Here is a 17859-nt window from a genome sequence, read left to right as displayed (position 1 = left end):
TTCTGTTCAATTCAAACACATGCCTGCATAATTAGATGCACACAAATTATCTCTGAATACTATAAGATTTTCATACTAACTGAGATTGTATATGATCTGAGACTTGCGTATAACGCGAAGCGTTCGAAGCAGGAATACAGACGGTGTCACGTTATAAAATTCAAGACAGGTCTCGTGACCATCGAGATAATTAAAAATCTAACCCAGTACTGCGTCATAATTTATAATTTAATTACAGTTTAAAAGGGCTATAATATTAAACAGCGAATGGTATCCGAAAGACCGGGATATTTATTGCTATGCGAGTCGACGTTGCCAGTTTGAATATACGAACCTCGGGCCTCGACCGACAAAATGAAAGAAAGAAGAAAAAAAAAAAATTGGAAATGGAAATAAACGGCAAATGAGAAAAACGAAAAGTATAAGAAAGAAACACACACAAAAACTATAATAGATAGAAATTAATGAGTAAGAATTTAGGCGGAAAAAAGCACAAAGCGTTGCTTGAACTTGAGTGAAAATAACTTAAGAAAACACAAAACTTAGGAAGCGAATATTTCGCCTCCTCAAATCTTCCTAACTCTTTGGAAAATTAAATTTCTTTCACCAGTATTTCATTCTTTCCGCGTCTTCTGTATTTTTGTCGAAACGATTACAACTAAGAATACGTGAGAATAAGTAGTAAAAAAAGAAAAAAAAAAAACTAGGCTTTGATTTGTGTTCAATTTTCCACTCTTTTTAGATTTTCCTAACAGTTGTCTGTTTCTTCAGCCCCCACAATTCTTACAATAATTTATTTCTATCCATTATAATTTTGTGAGCACTTTTATTTTTTGTGCTAAGGAAAACGGGGAATAACAATATTGAGGTAGGAAGAGTGAGGGGGAGAAGGCGAAACGATTGGGGAGGAAAGAGAGAGGAATCAACGGCGCGAGAGAAAGAGAGAAACGAATGAGGGAGATGAGTTACGACATCACGTAAATCTCTGGCTAATGGCTGCCTAAACGCAAAACCTTCCGAGACCCGCGGTGCAATCCTGCCTACAACCGAGAAATTTAATAATACGGCTAATAGGCTTGTGTTAGCCTATTACCATCTCTTAACAGGTCGAAATCCTCCAACCTTCCATGAACGCAGCTTCGGGAGCTAAAGAATCGCTCCCTCGACCGATTTTAATTTAATGTCGAATAATTAGTTCAGGTTTGGATACACATTTTCAGGACAAGTTATTTTCATCAATATAAACGTCGATGTTACAATAAATATTCGTCCCTCGAATACATAAATACCAATCAATATTTGTAACCAATACTCGCAAGTTCGAATGGTTAATTAAGTTTTCGTACCATTGAAAATATTTTTATCTTCGTTGTGTCGATCAAATTTTTTTCCCATTAATAATTTCATACTACATTTACTTACTTTTGTTTCTAATTCAATTTCAATATCGACTCGCAGATGAATATTTTCATCTTTGATTTTCATGCGCGACAAAAAACTCGATTCGTCTATTTTTTATCGACGACTTCAGAGCTCCTGTAAAACAGAAAAAAAATTTCGGACATGCCGGCATTGTGAGGTATAATATATCGCGATATTTATGCGAGATGAAAGATCGAACGATTCCGTTCGAAAACAGGACGCGATGCGATCCTGCAGTCTGAGTTCGGTGTTAAGAAATTATACCGCAAGGCTGCAATGGTTATAATAATACAAGGAACCGTGGGCCGATCGGTTATACGTACATGCATACATATATACATGAGGTTATAATTTTATTGCGAGAAAATAGTGAACGTTTATTGCTTTAAAAAAGGGCCATTCACAGCTCGGGAATGAAATTATAGTCGAACACGGCCATAAAGATTATTACCAGACAGTTTTCACGCTCAACTATATTCGAGTGACGATCCTCTCTCGTGAGTTGGGTCGGGTTATGATAATTAGATGTCCGAAAGGTTATTTAATTAAGTCTACACTCCGGTAGTAAATCAGAATATTATATACTCTGGTAAGAAAAACGCGGATGGATTGAGAAAAATTTCAAATTTTCCAAAACCTTCGCGCGTCATTTGCAATATATTAGCCAGACGAATTTTACCCAGTTTCTACGATAATCCAAGGGTCATGACGATTCGTTTCAAGATTTGTCGCGTAAAGGTGCACGTGTGTATAAAATAGTGGAAAAAAACGTCGAGAGGTAGCAGGTGAGAGCAACACGTTCAGGCAGATAATAAAATTGAATTAACGAGGATGAGTAACGTGGCTGAAAACTTACCGTAGCTAGTTTCAACGTGATTATTATACGAACATACATACAACTTACGGTTCCTCGTTTGAGATGTTTAAATTTATGTATTTTATCACCTGTCTAGATTATTATAAATTATCCTCAATTCCAATGCAAAATTTATTACAGATTACGCTAATCGGCTGTAGGCAAAAAAAAAAAATAAATAAAAATAAAATAAAAATTCAATACATCATTACCAATATTTTATTGAAGTTGACTTTCTTGTTCGATAATCGATACGGTCTTATAAACATTTGTCTTGCTCCAATTATAAAATTACGCCCCCGGAGCGGTTTGAAATAGAATTTTTTCACTACAGGAACAGATTCGTGGAAAAAATATTTATTCATTCGTTCAAATTTTATTGCAATCCTATTTTTTTTTTTTCTTTTTTTTTTTAATTCCCCAGAGCAAATTGAGCAACGTTTCTTACCGCGGCCAAAATTTTTTTGATTCGATATAATCGATGAAGACGTAATTAAAATTCCGCGTCCGTGATAATAATGATCAACATTTTATTGACCAAAAGAGCATAAAAGTGCTTATTATGTATACTTTACGAAGAGATAAAAAACACCTGCGCGCGTGCAGCCGCGTATCGGCCGGAGACTTGGAGGATTGAATTTATTAATTCGATAAATTCGACAATTTTTAGTGAACAGGTTTACCTGGATGATTGAAAGACTCGGAGCCGTCGCTCGCATTAAAATTAGCTAGCCGTCAAGTTTTATAAAACTGTACGAGATTTTAATCTGATGTTTAACGACGATAACAAATTACGCGGTTCGATAACAATTTAATATTCCGCCTGCACTATAAAACGATCGCTAACCGACCCGTAGCTGCAGCATATTTGGTTGCTAATTAATTTTGACTGCAACAGGAACGAACGAGAAAATTTTTTATGAGGTAAAATTTAGACAAAAGCGTGAATCCAACAACACACTGAGAACAATTTTATTTTCTATATAGCTAGTAAGAAATTTTCATAACTAAATTAAACGCAAAATTTCTCATTTATATCAATATTTTTTCGATTTCTCAACGTCATAACTTAATATCAATTTATTGTTCCATCATACTCAAAATTATCGCAATAATTGAAAGAAAATATTGTACGAGTAACTATAATTGATGAAAAAAAAAAAAAAAAAATTACGTACCTACTAGATTTTCTGATTAGAGTTACGAAACTAATTTTCATTTTTTACACTGAACCGTATTTTACAGTCAATTATTGTAAAAATTGAGAATATTGAAAGACTTCGGGACTGTATCGATGAGTATAAATTTCTCTCTGTAATCAGATAGCCTCGAATTACAATAGCTGACAATGAAAGACCGAAGCTGAGCCGCCGAGCAGCGTATTGTGCGCGAATTTTGTGTTTGCAAATTTGACGGATGACGCATAATGAGAGAAGTACAGTGCAGCCCGAGTTTCGTGGGCGTTGAACATCGACTGAAAATGATCGCTGATCGTGAGTGAGAAAATATCACCCGTAGGTATCGACCGTAATGGCGTGTGCCATTACGGTTATTTATTGCGACGCTGACGTTCTCAGCATCGTTCGAAAATAAATAACCTCTGTAATTGACCGAGCTGCATATATTTCGCCGACCGATATAGGTGCCTGGAGTTCGCTCGTGCGTACATTAAATCCACACGCATCCTTCGACACGGATTCGTCCTGAATGGCGAGTGATCATTGCGTTTTTTTTACCAACCTCCCTCAATTTGCAACCCGAGAAAACAATTTCTCATCGCTGATCCGAGTTCGTGGAGCGAAGAAAAGACATTACCCGCATTCGCGGGTTCTTGCAACGAGAGTACCGAAGATCCGCAAACTCTGCGCTTATGGTGAAGAAAAAAAAAGGTATCAATTTTGAGGTGAGACTTGGTTCGTTGATTTCATCGAAAAAGCCCTGAAGCAAACCGAGCGTTGGGCTTTACAACGATGAAGAGGAATGGCTTTTTCAAACCGCATCCCGCGCAGTTTCAACTTCTTATTTGAGTCGACGCCATGACCACGTGACTAATAACAGGTAACATTGGAAAGGCGTGTCTGAGGGCTCTAAAAGTCTCTCCAAGGTAATAACTCCATCTTTCGTGTGGCTTGTTATACCAACATACATACATATATATTCATATCCACATACATACGTGTATATAAATGTTGCTTTTACCCTGTCAAAACGACGCGCAGGGTAACTAACTGCGCAACAACAAATAAAATTGCTGTACGCTTCGTTATAAAACATGCCGATCAGGTTAAACAATTGCCTGGACAAGGCAGGAAATACGAGCAATTTGTTGGTAGTGTAAAACATGTTGGACAATCTTTCTAGCTATGGATTATTTTCTAAGAATGCCACTCGTCGATTATCGACCGTTTTGTTTGCACAGATCAAAACTGTTGGAGTTTATACGGTAAAATACCGTATAGATACGTGTACACGTAAAATGAATGAGAACTAATAATCATAATACGTAAATAGGGTGAAAAATCTTCGGAACGTGTTAAAAATAAAAAAGTATTACTATTTCTTCATATCCGAGAACCGTTTTGACAATGAGTCAAATTTGGATGGAAGACAAAGCCCGTTTCAAAAATCGGTAGCAATGTTCTTTGCACCAGAGATAATGTATACAATAATTAAACTACATTCTTACGATGAGATAATAATTAAATTAAGTAATTTCATATGACAGAAGCCATAATTTTAACAGTACGAAAAAAGGTTTTGTAACTAGAACTTTGAAAACGGAAGAATAACTTTTAAAACAAGTGTTCGATACCATTCATCATCATCAATAACACAGAATAAGTATTTTAGAAAAAATTATTTACGTATTAAGGAATTGCGATTAACATTATATGAATGCCTATAATACCTACTATTCAAAACGAAGAATAAAATAGCAAGGGAATAAGAATATTTTGAAAAGGTGGAGAGTTAAGCTGTATGAAACGCATTCGACTGTGCAAGCGAGCCGCGCAAAATATCAATAGATTCGGCGAATACATAAGTGTGAAAATAAGAAGTTAACGAGAGGAAGATTGACTCGGACAATAAACTAGCCACTCGAGAATGATGAAAGGATGTAGGGTGCAGCTTTTAAAAGGATCAGGAGGGGAGGAAAGGGAGTCCTTTAGAGAACTAAAAAGGTCTTTAGAGTCAACAATGGGAGTGAAATCTACACGAGGGATCAGTCACAGAGTGTAAGAGATCGGTTGTTAAGGGCGGAGCAGAAAACAGCCCTCGCCATTTTTCCCTCTCCCCTCAGCCGTCGAACATAATACGGGCGTCAGCGAGAAATGAACTTAACCTCGGAGCCTCGTGGAGAAAAATTTTACGAAGGTTGTTGGCCGGACTTTTTGTAGTAAAAAAAAAGGGCAGTCGTCCCGTGTTTGAATGCAAACAAATTTTCTATAGCCGAGGCACAATGTGGTGCGGAAAAATCGACAGGACGGGACAGATATATTCGCGATATCTAATTTTCGAGAAATGGTCATCGAACGAAGACGTCAAAAATTTCTTCTTGACCGCAGCTCATTTGGAAAATCTCCGGCATTGAAACGCCTCGCCGAGAAAACTGCCAGCGGTTCTATTATACAGGAGAAAAGGCAGAACGTTTGTTCACTCAGTGAAAAACAAATTTTGTATTATGTACAGTGTGCGTGTGAATAATGGCCACGCGACTCTGCAGACGATATCTATGCGTCTTCATCGAAAAATGAATAGAACTATATATATATATATATATATATATGTATATGTATACATCCACTGTACGGAAAACCGTTTTCGAGCAATTCATTTGCTTGTGTGCAGTTGTACATCAAGGTGCGAATCTCCTCCTTTTTTTCCCTTCTTCTTCTTCTACTGCAAGGAATAAGTTCATAAATCTTTCACGTCTTTATCGCCGACAGCTTGTCTATGCGCTTCGTCGTACATTATATGCATCATGAGCTTGCGTTCAGAGTTCTAGCAAAGCTGAAACGGAAAAACACAGGGGAGGGCAGCAGGGTGCACTTTTTCAGTTTGTTCGAGATTTTCTGCCTAATAAAGTACGACTCTGTATACTGGCATGGAGTGGTTCCGCTGATCTGTTCACGCGTTAAAATGCCTCTATGGTCGTGTATGAATTTTGTAAGGTATTGTAGCGGGGACGTTTTATATAGTACGGTATACACGTGTGCAGTGTTATGCGTCGACGTGACAAACGATTGTGTTTCCATTTATATTATATCGTACAAATTTCACACTAAATTCAATCCGAACAAACGGCCATTTATCCTTTCAAATGCGTTTTGTTGCTTCTCCTTTGCTCTGTCGTTTTTTGCTGTTTCTTATTTCTGGTTGTACGTTGAACACGCCACTCGGCGGATCTCGATGCCTGCGACGAAATCTTACAAGCAATCGTTAAAATTTAAACCCGCAAATCGTATTTCACACTCCTTTTTCTTTCCCAAGTTAAACTAACGTAATTGTGATTCGATAATCACCAAGAAAGGTTTAGAAATTTAACGAATACGTTATGAATATACTCGCAACTGATTCTTACTCGTTTTGAGGTTATAACAAGGTATTGTACCGTTGAATTCCACATTCTCTGCAATTTTCCAAACAATATTTAGGATTTTTACGCAAGCACGTTAATAAACTTTACTACTTTCAAATACTTCAAGCGATTTGATCGTTCAGGAGAATAAGACCACGTAAAATTATACGATTGAATAATTTCCGAGCGTTCAACTTGAGAACGACGTAACCTAACCGACAAAAGATCACCGATTAACGCGGGTTTCCGGATAATTTTGCAAATCTCTAAAATCAAAAACCACTGGAATCCCCTATGAAAAGCAGGTTGAATTTGATACCCAGCCAATGAATTTCTGGAACCGAGAGAAAATGTTGAAACTTAGTAGATTTAGCGTCCGACTGCGCATGCGCGAGTTTTATCGTCTTTTGATGCAGTCTGACCACCCCAAGCTTCAGCTGTCAAACTCGGCTTACTCAGGTTATGCAGGTAATTCGAATTTTTCCAGAATAAATCAGATTTCAAGTAACATATGTAGCGATTCAGCAAGGCTCGACAAACGTACCGAATAACGACAGGTGCTGCTACCACTGCTACCACTAATCACAACAACATAATTTCAATTCGCCACTCGCTACGTCATAGTTTGATATCTCATTCCCCGTTACAAGCATAAGTTGGCCCCCCTGACTTGCAGACGAAAATATTCCCAACTGACCACTCCGCCGACGAATACAGTTCAATCATTTTGCGCATGTGCGATACAGTCGGTTATTCAGCCTGTCAAGTTTCACCGTTTCCCTTCAATAAGCCCCATTATGTACACAAATTGAGAGACCGATGTAAACCACAACCGTACCAAATATCCGGCCACACGTTGCTCTCGTTATTACAAATCGTTCGGTGCATATTACCCAGTCGGTTTATTACAAGAGGCACAGAAAAATATCGACTAATTCAGCCATCATTCATCTCGTTTCCAGGAACGGGGGTCGGTTTACCCCGGGGTACATGTTAATAGATGCCAATCCCCCCCCCCCCCCACTCTCTCTCTCTCTCTCTCTCTCGCTCTCCGCCGCACGCATGAGTATCATCTGATCGTGAGTTAGTGCCGGTTAAACGCGGGAACAATGCCTCCGCGGGTATTTTGCTACTCAGGGGGTCGTTTTCGGTCATACCCTGTCTATCCCCAACGTCTTAGTCCCCGTCCCAGCGGGAAGCGATGCTTCAGCCTCGCCTCCGAGCCTCGGATCTTCCTCCGTCCCTACCTCGCAGCCTCGTCCTCTGGGACTTCGAGGTGTGAACTGTGACACTCGTCGGACACCGCGAGGCCCAAGATTCCCCCTTTTCCACCCCTGGAGGAGGGTCGATTATTCGGTTGTAACCTCCGACTGCAAAATGAGCATGCTTTTTTCGTTTTTGTCTTGCTGAATTCAAAACTCAAACGCTCATGTTTTACACTTTATGTTTGAAATATTTCGATTTCGTGACTAGAAAAATGAAGCGTCACGAGGGAAGGGATTGATTTTCTTGGTGCACTACAAATTTAGGGATAGAAATTAGAGGAGTTGATGCGATTTTCGAATCAACTTTTCATTACACAAAAATCATTTTAAATTTATAGACAATGAAATGTACAAATTAAAATTCACTGATCCCGAGTAAGCATTTTTTAGTTATCACTTCGTTTTTTATGGTGCATACTTCTGAAACATGAGACGTGAACTTTTCACAATTTTAGATTATTCTTGAATGGCAAATCGTGCGCAGATATTCATTTTCAACGATAAAAGAAGGTGAGTAAATGACCAAAATAAAAGAATCGTAGCGATAGTATGAATTGTTAGATTACATTTTTATTCAATTTCATTTTTTGGTTTCTCAACGTGTTCTCACTGTCAGCCTTACATCAATAAATTTCAAATTTTTTCGCCATCGAAGCGACTCGTTTACCGATAACGAAAATTTTTATTCAGAAATAGTCAAACCGTAGACAAAATAGTAGAAGCGATCCCCTCTAAATCTCCCTCATACTCATAATCGGAACGCGTTGGGGTTCGGACTATATATCGATGGATTCGGGAGCCAAGGCGTGGAGATTCGGTAACAAGTTCAGGTGGAAAACGAAAGCAAAATTAAATAAACATTCAACAGAGAGGGGGAAGAATATGACGAGGAGTGAGAGGGTGTGGACCTGCGGGTAAACCGCGGTTGTTTAACCCGCAGAACCCGAGCCAGCCGTGGAATGGATCCACTAATATGCCCACCTCGGGTCCATAAACAATCATCGTAAATATTTTCCTCAACACATTAGCCAACCGGTCTGCCAACACGATACGACGGTCGGCGAGAAGGTAGGCAGGCAGTTATATATATCCACCCTGACGATGTTTAACCACAACGAAAACGAAGCCGGGCCAAGCGACGACTAACTAAAACGCTATTAATGGGGTTACGGTCTGGGGAATAATCCCTGACATAAATCAGTCCGTGAGTATAATTTGTGAGTATAGGTATGTTTTTTTGCTTGTCAAAGTGATTCTCTTTTTTCGTCAACCGAAACCATGAAACCCGGGTTATTTAACCGTTCTACGATATTCCTCGCAATTTTTACCTCGTAAAGAAGAATTTCACCCCGCGTTGAAACAACTCGAGCTTTATTATTTACGCGAGAGAGGCTGGACCCTCTGGATCTGGCTGGACCGGGTATCTAATGATATTGAAATGGGTGCCAGTTATGCACCAATCGCTCGGCTCACCGCTGAGATCACCGCTGAGGCCTCAGCTGGGTTACCTTGTTAATCCTACGGACTGCCCCCGCCGACTGACCAAAGAGCGTCAGGTATCGTCAGGGGAGAAAATAGAGAAAAGAAATCCTTCCCTTCGTTGTAAATATCGTCGAACGCATTCTTTCGTAAACACAAAAGGCGTATTTACAAGATGCACGGATCGCAGTTGCAGGCCCTCGAGGGACAAGGAACACCTTCGTCTTGTTAGACTGCATGGTGCGATATTGCAGGGGATTACCAAACAGATAGGCATCGCCGAGCCAAGGTCTTCTTCTTTTCGACTTAATCTGACTTCCAGAAATCAACTTGATACCTACTTTTCTCGTACGAACGATGATTCTTTTCGACTTCGTAAATACGTTTCTGTTTACTATCGATTTGTTTTCTTACGAATCAATTCATCTAAGACAGTTGAATACCGTGAACACAACGGACCGAAGACACCGAGAACTTCGACGTCAGCTTTGATCTCCAAATGACCGTTTGAATGGTTTGGAAGTATCGCGAGAAAGAAACGAAATGACGACGGTTGGACCAAAAAATCAGCTGCGCGATGGGTGAAAACATAAAATGAAGAGGCTAACTAATTTGGAGGCTCATTAAATTAGCGAGCAAATTTCAAGCTCCCTGACTGCAACCATTGACGCATACCACTCAAATGGCGGTGGTGAGCATGTGCAGAGTACCTTACACGTACGCACCGTTGTTAACCGTGCAAAATTCAAGCCAAATTTGTTGCCACTAAAACAGCGTCTTTACGAGGCAAAATTTACACCGTTTTCATGGCAAAGTTACAATGTAGCATTCCGTTGAGCTTGCAACGCGACCTGCAGCGGCAGCCGCGTGTTCCACGAGGGACGAGCCCACATCCCGAAAGACGACTCGCTGTGTGCCCATTCTCCATTCCCCATTCCCCATTCTCCACTCACTTCATTCTTCATTCTCATAATACGCGGCGTGTCAAATTCACCGCTTCTATGTTACAGACACGCTTTTTTCGCACTTGATTTATTCACGTTTCATTATCAATAGGGCGCGGATTGACCATTTCGTCTTTTGAGACTACACAGTGGAACTGCGCGAGAGTCAATTACACAGCTCAAAGAGAAAGTAAATTTTTACTACTGGTCGCATGCCGTGACGTCACGACAAATGAGTTACACTAGTCACTAACTATTGAGGTGAAAGATGAGATTCCGTTGACTTCATGGACGGAGAACGGATATGAGAATGAAACTAGAGCGAAAAAAAATATCCAGAGGGTTGAGATACTAATTCTAATCGGATCAAGTAGGCCACAAACAAGTGAATTTGAAATGAAACACAGTGAAGTTTTTCGGTCACTAATAACAATTAAAACGATATGTTATCGAACTAGAAGTATTTTGCTAAACAGATGAGGAAGAAAAACATCATGCAAGCTGACCGTTGAGGTGCTGGTAAAAGAAACCCATGTTGCATAAATAATATATACATGAAAGATATAAAGATAAGGATAAAGAGAGAGAGAGAGAGAGAGAGAGAGAGAGAGAGAGAGAGAGAGAGAGAGAGAGAGAGAGAGAGAGAGAGAGAGAAAATCGAGCCATCTGCATAAGCAAAAATAAGATTAATAAATATTGTGCACCGCGTGTATGCGCAATATACGAGCTGCGACGACGCCACATTTGCAACAAAGACGGAAAGGATGTACAGAAGGAATGGAAGATACGCGAGAAGCTCAGAATCCATCCTACCTAATATTTTTATGATGTATTGCAAATTATTTGCTCCGTGTACTATACCGCAGAGTCAGGCTCAGAACTTGCGCATGTTAAGCTTTTTTTACTCGCAAGTATAATCCTCGTGCAGATTCATCATTAACGCATACACTAGAAACTTGTCAGAAACAATAATTATTTTCATGAGTGAAAATGTGATTGGATATTTTTGAGTCTCCGTCAAAAGTTCATTTCCTCGTTCCGTTTGAGTTTATTATATTTGAGATATGCATAGCTTCGTATACGACATCACTGCTGTTACTCTGGCGTCAAACGGCAGCAGCCAATCAGAGACATGGATTTGAAAAATAGCGTCAGACGTATCGGGAACATTAGCGTTGAATATTAAAGCTGCAAAAGGTGATTTGGATATTCTAATGCTCGAAGTATTCGACCGCACCAAACTTCAAGACTGCGAATTGAGAAATGAATTCAGTTAGCTAGCACGACTAGGTTAGTTTTGGTGGCGCTGCGACCGCGCTGCGCGCGCAGAGTTTCGGGACCGTTTTGGCGCCGCAGGGCGAGAAGAGGGAAGGGAATAACCGGATGGTGCAAGACCCTTAAAGTACAGAAGTGATAATTTAATGATTGAATATATTGAGGAGGCACCACGCTGAGTCCGACTCGTTCCAAGGCTGGAGGGATCGGGGTTCCCGATGGTTATAGACACGGGTGCGACACGCACGCATGCGTATACCGGTACGCACACGGCGAAGGGACTCGCTCCCGAGGCCCTGCGTGCGGGCATATGGGAATTTAAAACGAGCCCGATTGGCGCGATGGTAAAACTTACATACATTATAACACCATTAAAATACTCCTCGCACCGAGTCGGCCGAACGACGCGCGACCTGCCCACCTTTGCTTAACATATAAATATGCCCGATGGTATATTAATAGAGAGAGAGAGAGAGAGAGAGAGAGAGAAGGAGGGAGAGAAGGATCCACCCCGGGTAGCCCAGGGGCTCAGGTATGCCGCCGTTGCAGGTATTCAATAACTTTTCGTCAATACCCACACACCGCCCTGTCTTGACCAATGACTGATTGATCCTTCCGATTCTTCTTCACTGGCTTTCGCCAGGCTCGCTTCTGGAATACCTGAACTCGGACACTCAACTTCCAAGCTACGACTTCTTACGCCGTTGAGAAATTCAGGAAAATTTCACGTACGCCAGTGAATACGAACCATCCGCTATCATTGAGCTTCTCTTATAGGTCCTCGAAAGGTAATCGGAACATTTCTGGGATCGGGCTGTGTGAATGCTTAGCCTCAATCATCTAAATCTCAGAATTTGTTTCTGTAGAAATCAAACCAACGTCTAGTGAGATCCTGATAGAGAGATACACTGTATTGTAGAAACCACATTTGCTACATACTACTTCGGTCTAGATGCTGTTGCCTGAACATTCTGCGTAAACTATGCTGATTTTGATTCTCAAGGATCATCAAAGTGGGAATCGTAATTCATCAAGACTGAGCTGAGAAGCCCAGTGAAGCGTAACAAGTAGTTTTCTCGAAATAGGCATACCGTTAGATCAATGAACCGTGACGGTTTCTTTTATCGAAATAAAATAAGAAATGTTTTCATACAGAATCATAGCGTGAAGTTTATCATAAATACTAACCTGTGACATCCCGTGTAATTTGAACGCCTGGTACAGAGATGAAAGCGTCGAAAGATACGGTTGCCGGGGTGGTTTGTGGACACTAGGTTAGGCGAAGTGTTTGACGTGAATGGTGAACGCCGTTTGGTCGGCGGGCCCCCGTTCCCTAAACCATAAAAATCATCCTCATTAATATCACAGGATTTCACAGATCTTGAATAATACGTTCTATACCCATTGGTTATAGCGTATAATGGCAGCTTAATTGAGGACCAGTATCCTCTCTCGCACGGCAGAGCAAAGACCATAAATACATAAATACCATCGCGAGAGGAAAGCGAGAGAAAGATCGGACCAGCGTGACGCGAGTTGGTGGAAGCGAGAGAGCAGGGAGCGAAGGGCCCGGGCCCCTGACCCCTCGCGCGTATATAGGAACCACGTGAATACATGAATGCGTAAATATAACCTCCCCATAAGTAAGATGGTGTGCGTGGACGGGGAGGCAGGCAGCCGAACGCATGTTTTATGGTAATATTCCATGGTGTTAGCAGCGCCTTAGCGATTATTTGTCTGTATTATATCGAGTAAGTAATCACTTGGAATATGGGATTGAACCAGGGTGCTCACTCCGTTCAACAGAGGATGCGATCCCAGCGTCCGGCTCCTAATCGGTCCATGGGTCGTACGACGCGCACCGGAAGACAGGGCCAGGGAAGCACTAGGATGTGACAGAAGCCAATCCCGGTCACCTCTCGACATCCACCAACTCGAATAGGGGACCAACGAATTGATCGGAAAAATATGAGCGTCACTGGTCTTGAATTTTGTTTCCGAGGAGGAGGAGAAATGGACCCCTCTTCTCGAGGTGTGCGCCTCGCCGGCCCGGTGTCTGGCAGACAATTACCCGGGGCGACCCCCCGTGGCCGGGATGGATGTCTCTCTTGGCGAGCCCGGGTGCCCGACGCAACGCTGCCTGGACGAACGATTATAGAGCCTCCGGCAGCCCGAAGTTCGAGAAGAAGTCAGCGTGGCTTTTCGATCGAGGGTCGAGAGTCGCACTCAAAGCCCCAGATGCAAATGCAGTTCCCGTGTTTCATATCTAGCCAGTTGAAAACGATCAGCCGTGGCGTTTCAATCCTACCTTCGAAACGGCGATCTAAACGCAAGAGCCGACCGATAAGCTCCGGTCGAATTTGGGTCGAGTACTTCATCGGCACTACGTGCGCGGTACGAGTAAACTCTGAAGGCTAATCTTGATTCAGGCTGTCATCTGGTGCTACAAGTGCTTCGGTTCAAACTTATTCGCTTGCGGCACACTCTATCGCTGCTCTTTCGTTTGCACCTTGCAATGGTCTTGAATGGCTTTGGAGGCGGGACGCTTCACGCTTCGAGATCGAAGAATGGGTCGAAGATTCCGAAAAGCATGGAACACGGAAAAATTTTTCCTTGTCGAGAAGCATTTTCTAACATTGAACCAATGGTTGACTGATGAAGTCAGATTCGAAGTTTTCCCAAGATCGAAGCTGTTTCAGGAAACTTCGGATCTTACCTGTACACCCATTAACCGTCGAGTGATTGAATCCAGAGAAGGTCGGAGAAAGACATCTCTCTGACTTGTAGAAATTACGCGTTTGTGAATATTATATACCTACAGTATCGGACAAGTTGTCCGGACGAAATTACACTGTTAAAAATGATTGTGCAGTTACTACACGCTTACTGCACAAGAGAGGTATAAATTTACAAATTCAGTGCAGCAACGTAAATTACTATGCATTTGTTTGAAATTTACAATGAAAATTTTTTATTTTACTAAACTTTATAGGAAAAACACAAAAAAGTGTTCGTAAATTGAATACACAGTAAATTTATGGTGAATTCACTGTTCCGTATCCGGATAAAACTTCTAATACAGTGTAAGAAGTTCCATACAGAAATTTTTAACAGTGTACCATCGTTGATCGCACATGAATCACTCCTACACATACTGCAGTCCAAGGATTATTATTGTCTCTGCGAATCGCAATCTGCACAAATCATACCCACTTGTGTGATGAAAATACCGAGAGGAAGATAGGAGGAGAAAAGGTGGTCATACCTAAACAATGGGCCTTGAAACAGGGATCAACCGTTTATCATGACGAAGTGAAAACCGCAGTTCATAACGTTGCGGTAAATTTTCAACACTGAAATTCCAGCGCTGCTGGTACCTAAATTCGGGTTAAGCGTACTATGTTATTAAATTGCGAAAAACATATTCACTCGTGGCTTAAACAGGCAAGTCTGCAAATCCTCAGATCCTCGGTGGCTCGACACCGATTTCAACTTCTGCAAGCAAATCAAACTCCTTAGTGACAATTAGCGACAGCTAATCCGAGACCGTGACCAGCCGAATCCTACTTATGGTTTGGCTTAAGAAATCCCGTTTATTATTTTTCGTACAACCCCTTCTCTCTTTGCTAAATTCCTCCGTTTAGGCCACGAGGTTTGTACTCATGGGATACCGAAAGGTAGACATGGGCGGATCGGAGATAATGAGATGGGATTATCGCCACTAATGTACTTCTGTTCAAGCCACACTTGTCAATCGTTTGATTTATACCCGTCTGTAATAATACCGCAGGCAATACATTATTTGCACAACGGTGAAAACCCTGTCTTGCATGCATTTTACTGGATTTGTCACTTCGGCTGTGGAACCAAAAGTACAATCATAACTTCGGACTTGAGCGACTAGATTCCAATAGAAGCTAACTCCTAGTGAGAGGAAGAAAACGGTATTAAACTTGGGTCGAAGTTTGATTTTTCAATAGCTAATATTTTTCAACAAATCTTGAATTTTTTTTTTTTTTTCAGCTTCGTACACAGACTCGTCGATTTCTTATACTTGACAAGAAAAACAAAAAAACCTTTCAATTATTCATTACAGAGCGGCGTCATCGGCTTAACGAATAAGTGAACGTACAAGGTTGCCCGGACATGTTAGAAATGCGCAGAGTTAAAACCGAGAGAGGAAAAAACTTGGGCTTATTCGACGCGAGTGTAACTCGGAGTAATTAGATATCGGCGCTGTTTAATTGACAGGTAGGCGTAAGCAAGGTGCAATTACCGAAACACCTGGAGTCCCCGGTAGCCGAAACGGTGATTGACACTTGGCTAACACCGCGAGACGTAATCTGACAAATCCAATTTACCAATACGATGATTATGCGCACGGGGACCAAGAAGCCAATGCTCCGAGACGTTGACGCCAGTGGCGTTGCTGAAAACAACTATGACAACCTGCTGATTTACTTCTGTCAAAGTACGGCCCGTTAAGCAAAAGTTAACTCGCTACTCCTTTTGACTCCTAAATTCTGTATTTGGGATTTTATGTTCCTATACTCCAAACGAAATATTTCTGTAGTTTTTGGTATTTCGAATCGCTGAGTCAATTGAGATTCGGATAGTTTGTTTTCTAACTCAGGCGTAAGAATTTTATATCGAAAATGTTTTCGTTCAACAAATTGTGGAAATTTGTTTGTAACGAGGAAAAAAGAGTGTCGTGAAGTTGTCGGAGAAGGACCAATTGGCCCAGTAGACGTGTAATAATTTCGTAATAGACCAGAGAATCAAGATTGGCCGGATAATCGTGTGGGAGCAGGAGTATTGTCGTTGAGATTGCACGTGGAGCTGGAACTCAACGAGTCAATCTCGTTGGACAACCGGTCTTGGCTAATAACCACGCCAACTGACTACAGCGACGAAAAACAGATGAAACAGGAGCAAAAACGAGGTAGTAAGAAAAAAAAAAAAAACAAACAAACAAACAAGAGAGACAAAGAGAAAAGGACACCGGGAAACAAAAAAAAGATCTAGAAAGAAAGAGAGGCGAAAAAGAAGAACGAGCTTCTAAATTACGACTGACCAATTATATTCCGTTTAAAATTAATTACTAGATTAACAGAAGATAAATTGACGGCTCTCGTTTGGAAGATCGACGGATTCGATGAGTGAGTGACGCCCTTTCGGGATCTGAATCTGGATCGAAGAACGGGATAGAAAACGTGGTGTGTTCGAGATGTCGAATGCAAGGGCGGCTCGACACGTACAAACAAAGAAATAAAAGAACGGACACCAAGAGGTATCGACAGCCCGTTATCTCTCCGAACAATCGACGCGGGAAAGGAAGTTGTCAATCGCCAATTATAAGAGTGTGTGCATGCCCGTCCGTCCATCCCCCTCCCTCTTATTTTTAATTAGCCGAAAATCCGAGGGACACACGTTTGAAATTACCGCTTCTCCGATATAGCTTGATGTAAATTTAAAGGAAGATTCCGCTGTAATTGTAATTCGAACATGACCAGGAGCCGAAAATATTAAAATACTGAAAATTTCGAACCCCTGAACGTTATCGTTTGAAAAGAAACATTGTTAATTATTTTTTCTCGCAAGAAAAATATAACTCAACGTAGTGTTGTTTAAGAAAAAAGTTCTATTTTTTAGAATGTGAAATTAATTTTTGGATTGATTTTCAGCAACGGCGATAAAAAAGAAAAAAAAAAAAACGATGTTCGTATTAAAACCAGGTTTTCCGAGCATTCGCAAATAGAACAAATATTAGTTTTGATTCTGTGTAAAATTTGTTTGAGCGTGAAATCATATCAAACGCAATCGTATTATCACCCATCGCTCTAAAAACCTGGAATGCTTAAGTTCGATAGAAAAATAAAGTCCATAAGTCTAATACACGAAAAAATTTCAAATCTGGAACCAAATTTAAGTTAGAGCAGTTGCAAATCGGTTACCTATAAAAATTCACAAGACCTCTCTAACACCATATTTTGCAGGTACTCGTTCTTCTACAGAGACAAAAGGTTGAAAAGAGAGAAA

At 40.9% G+C, this 17859-nt stretch overlaps 1 protein-coding gene across 1 annotated transcript in view; it reads right to left on the bottom strand.

Moving 5' to 3' along the window:
* The window catches only part of LOC124294122, a 172802-nt gene that overhangs the window by 99032 nt on the left and 55911 nt on the right, over positions 1 to 17859 (bottom strand). The window contains exon 2 of the mRNA XM_046738063.1: positions 13009 to 13153. The gene's annotated coding sequence lies outside the window, so the exon portion shown is untranslated. The remainder of the gene's footprint in view (positions 1 to 13008; positions 13154 to 17859) is intronic.

This window comes from Neodiprion lecontei, chromosome 4, assembly GCF_021901455.1.
Source record: "Neodiprion lecontei isolate iyNeoLeco1 chromosome 4, iyNeoLeco1.1, whole genome shotgun sequence".
NCBI classification, from domain to species: Eukaryota; Metazoa; Arthropoda; class Insecta; order Hymenoptera; family Diprionidae; genus Neodiprion; species Neodiprion lecontei.
Note: the sequence above shows the minus strand (reverse complement) of the source record. Positions and strands in the feature narration are given on the sequence as shown.